Below are 4,854 nucleotides of genomic sequence, written 5' to 3'. Positions count from 1 at the left end.
ATTAGAAAGGATAGGAGAGAAAACGGTATAGAATAGAGTCGCATCAAAAATTTTAAGATAAACTTACTTGGAAATGGATGTGTGGTGTTCAATTGAATAATTATATGTGCACCAGCATGACCGCAGCCACTTGGCTGAAACACATAAATAAAAAAAAAAAATATATATATATATATATATATATATATACATATATATAAGGGTACAGAACGTCACCAACAGCAAACAACATGAAATACGAAAGAAAATGAGTTCTATATATAAATATAAATATATATATATATTTTGAGTGTTTACATACACACATACATACACACTAACACGTACACACATAGATATACGGTAGGCTACTGCATATATTCCGACAAACCGGCAGTCATATTCCACACGCTGCAAGTGGAAATTCAGGGTAGAAGGGGCGTACAGTGGAGCCGTATTTTTAACCAAAAAGTGTATCTATAAACCACATACAAACACACACCTTTTCACGTATATATGTATTTTTGTGTATGAGTACATTTGGGTGTGAGGGTGGACGTGTCTCTGTGTGTGTATGTTAGGTTGTTCGTGTGGGTGTAGACTTGCTTGTGGGTATGTGTGTGTGGGTGTTTGTGTGGGTGTAGGTAAACCTGTAGGTTTTTGTGGGGTAGGTAAGCCTGTAGGTAAGCCTGCGAGTGGGCGTGTGTGTGAGTCAGCGCGCGCGCGCGTGTATGTATTTCTTTATTAAAAGATGTCGTTTCGTTTCGTTTCTATTTTCATTTTAAAGCCAATCTTTGTTGTTGGTACTCCGTCCGTTACGACGACGGGGGTTCCAGTTGATCCGATCAACGGAACAGCCTGCTTGTGAGATTAACGTGTAAGTGGCTGAGCACTCCACAGACACGTGTACTCTTAACGTAGTTCTCGGGGATATTCAGCGTGACACAGTGTGACAACGCTGACCCTTTGAATTATAGGCACAACAGAAAAGGAAGTAAGAGTGAGAGAAAGTTGTGGTGAAAGAGTACAGCAGGGTTCACCACCATCCCCCGCCGGAGCCTCGTGGGGCTTTAGGTGTTTTCGCTCAATAGAAACTAACAACTCCCGGTCTGGGAATCGAAACCGCGATCCTATGACCGCGAGTCCGCTGCCCTAACCACTGGGCCATTGCGCCTCCACAAAGCCAATCTTTATAACAATTGAAATAAACAGGATCCACAAGCATCAGAGTAGCGACAGAAATATTTTCCACCTTCCAATAAATGAATAAACTCTACTTGGGTTGAATAAATACATGCTTCTATCGTGTGTGTAAACACAAACGTAGCTGCCTAACTATCTACACACACGCACACGCCTATACACACGTGCACGTGAACAGACACATATATATTGATTTTTATACAATGTATTTTTGGGGTTTCTCAACGGAACTACTTGTTATGCTATGATATCTTTCTCCCCAGAGTTTTAATTCATTAGCATTTCTTGTCCTTGTATATTAAACATGCTCGTTTTATTATATGTGTTTTATGCTTCATGCTTATATTTGTAACACCTTTCCATTTCACTCGAATTAGTTAGTGAAAATTGTCAAAGTGGAGGTGAACGTTTACTCTCACAAAGTCGATGATGATAAGCAGATTCAAGTTTATCATATGAAGTCAAAAAGAGACAACGAGCTGGCACAATCGTTAGCACTTCGGACAAAATACTTCGCGGTATTTCACCCGTCTTTACGTTCTGTGTTCAAATTCGCCGAGGTTATCTTTTACCTTTTATCGTTTCAGAGTCGAAAAAACAAGTATCGGGGTTCGATGTGACCGAATTCACTTTCCCATCAAAGGCTGCTGTCCCTATGCCAACATTTCAAGCCATTATTTATGAAAACCACAAAGGTGTTGCGCTGACAGAATGTTACCGATCGGGACAAGATGTTTTGCAGCATTTGTTTGGGCGCCTTACTTTCTGAGTTCAAATACCATCGAGGTTGACTTTGCTTTACATTTTTTCAGGGTCGATGAAATATGTTCCAGAGGAGCACTGGGGTCGAAGTAATCAACTGGCTCCCTCTGGTTTTCAGGACTTGTACTTATAATAGAAATAAATATGAAGTCAAAATCTACATAGCAAAGTATGTTTATCGTTCTACCGCTGCTGCTGTTGTCGTTATTGACAACGATGGTGGCGATGATGTCAATGATGATGATGATGATTGTGTTCAAGAGAAAAAGAACAAGAAGAATTGGACGAGTTAGATAACGATAAGAGTGACAAAGAAGTGGATTGCTTTACAGTAACTAATATATTTAGACAAATTAGAAAACGCAAAAGTAGCACCAGTTTCATTTATGTCGAAGATGCTAATGGTTAGGAGAAGGGGGAGAGAGGGAAAGGTTAAGGAAGGAGATAATGATGATCATGATGATGATGACAACAACGACGACGACGATGATAATGAAGACAAACAATAGCGAAGAATTGTTATTGATAATGATGATGATGATGATGATGATGATGATGATGATGATGATGATGATGATGATGATGACGGTGATGATGATGACGATTATGATGGTGATGATGATGATGATGATGATATATAGTATGTTTCATCTCTTTCCTAATCGATATCAGAATTTGAAACCTAACACCGACGTTACGTATCAAAATTATGGCTATTAGTTGATTAGTTTCGATAGCAACACTGATATGAAACAACAGGAAAAGAAGGAAAAAATAGTTGAAATCGGAAACAACAATGAATCGTCATTTATTTGTTTGCACACATTAAACTTGAATGACATAAAGAACAAAAAGAGGAGTTTAAAGGAAAACCAATAAAAAGAGAACACGGGTTCATACAGTATTATTTCACATGTAAAATAATTCATGTAAGCACTAAAATATTTGATGGCATGCTTGAAATTTCAGAAGTGAATAGCATTTGTAAAGCTGTAAAGAATTGCCAATGATTTAGATGTTTGCACTCCGGGATTGATAGTTGCAATGCCTGAAAATGGAGATAACACAGCGAGTTGAAAATATATTACCTTATTCTATGTTTCTGAGATTCTGATTAAAAATGCAATGATACTTTCTACTACGTCTTTGAGGTTTGTAGATATATATTCGTGTTAAATTACGCCTAAAGTCTTTGAGTAATTTTCTCTAATTCTAAATCTTCTGTATTGACTCTTAGTTTTGTTGCATTTTCTTTCATTGCATGTAAGATTTTTTTACTGGAAGTCACACAACCTAACATATGCTATCAAAATCGGAAAAAAAAAATAGACAGGGATTAAATACCTCTTCCCATCATAGAAATGAGCACCACGTAGTGGAGTGGCTACAGCAGCGATTGTCGCTGGCTGCTCTCCGCGGCAACACCATCGCGGTCATGACTGCGGGGATCGGCTGAGGACGCCAATCGTTCTGGGGATATGTGGCACCTCGGAGCACCCTTGCTCTACCGCTGTTTTACCCCTACCCCTTTTCCTTTTCTTTCTATTCTTTTTTTTATCTCCTTTCTTCCACGTGTCTTTCTATTTGAATGTTCTCATAAAATCATTCGACCAATTTAAAAAAAAAAAAAAACGAAAAAAAGGAATAAATGAAACCAGTAGTTTATATTTGTCGATATAAAAGCCAAATTCGTTTTTTTCTATAAGTTCTATTGTGTTACCTTCATGCTAATTTTATTTCTAAAACTAATCCCAGTTTCAATATTTTTCCTGAAGAATCTTAGTTTACATTTGGAGCGGAAAATTAACATGCATTTAGCATTGTATTTGATCTCGATCTCTAGATCCTAAAGGTTACGTACAATTTGTTTTTTCTAATTTTAGTTGTGGTGCTAGTTCATTTTTCATTTACGTTTACGTTGTGATGGGTAATAAGATAATCTTTTCATATGCTTCTGTTCTATTTTGGTAATTACGAAGAGATGCTGAAAAGTTCCTCACTTTGGTATTGGACAATACAGGAGGATCAGTTACTTATGATTGTATTCAACATTGTCCCCACTCAGATTCACATACCTATTGCAGCGGTCCTTCAGATTTTCTAAGCCTCGTAAAGAACAAAGACGGTTGGGTCTCTAATAAGGCCTTTTGAGATAGCCTTATAGTCAGGAAATTTTCATCACACCCTCGTATATCTGCTAGAATTTGTGTTGTCAGCAACGGTGATTATTTAAGAAATAATTATGGAAGAGGATGGTGTGATATTAGAAGTATAGATTCTTTACGGCCATCTGTGTATCATATCTAATATAGATACACCATGAAAAAGCACATTTGCCGCATTTTTTCCCCGATTGTTATTCAATGAGGGGGCTAATTGCAACACCAGCGATTGTTTATACGCTGTTTTCTCATACCAATAGCAATGAATTTTGTGTCAGCAGGAGGTTGTCTGAGTACATGTTAATGACAACATTAATGACGCAGAAATGTGCATCTAGTTATTTCATGACGACTACTGTTTCCTAGTGATATATTTGTGTTCTAAAATAGTACAGCCATAAGAGATGTTATTTTCGAACTAATATTGCAATAAATTTCTTTTTCGCGATGTATCTACATTAAGTGTAATACATTGATGTCTTTTTTTACACTCTAATATCGGTTGTGTGATAGGGAAATATAAAAAAAAAAAATCCCATTGATCAGACGTAATTTACATCATCCAAGTTTCTTAATAATGCCTCTGTGTGTGCGCGCGTGTCCGCACAAATCGTTTTTGGCTATGAATGAAAATATATATGCATATATATGCATTTTTATATATATTGTGTATATATATACATACATATATATATATATATATATATATATATATGTAAGAATTTATAAACATATAAATATACATATG

General features: G+C 36.6%; 1 long non-coding RNA gene across 3 annotated transcripts in view; it reads right to left on the bottom strand.

The window, feature by feature from the left end:
- LOC106872775 (uncharacterized) overlaps nucleotides 1-4,854 on the bottom strand; it is a 141,168-nt gene that overhangs the window by 129,215 nt on the left and 7,099 nt on the right. For all 3 annotated transcript variants that reach the window (XR_008264224.1, XR_001409802.2, XR_008264225.1), the window contains exon 3: nucleotides 68-134. This is a non-coding gene — a long non-coding RNA (uncharacterized LOC106872775). The remainder of the gene's footprint in view (nucleotides 1-67; nucleotides 135-4,854) is intronic.

Source organism: Octopus bimaculoides, chromosome 1 (genome assembly GCF_001194135.2).
Source record: "Octopus bimaculoides isolate UCB-OBI-ISO-001 chromosome 1, ASM119413v2, whole genome shotgun sequence".
NCBI classification, from domain to species: Eukaryota; Metazoa; Mollusca; class Cephalopoda; order Octopoda; family Octopodidae; genus Octopus; species Octopus bimaculoides.
The sequence above is the reverse complement of the archived record's forward strand: the minus strand, read 5'-3'. Positions and strand labels throughout refer to the sequence as shown.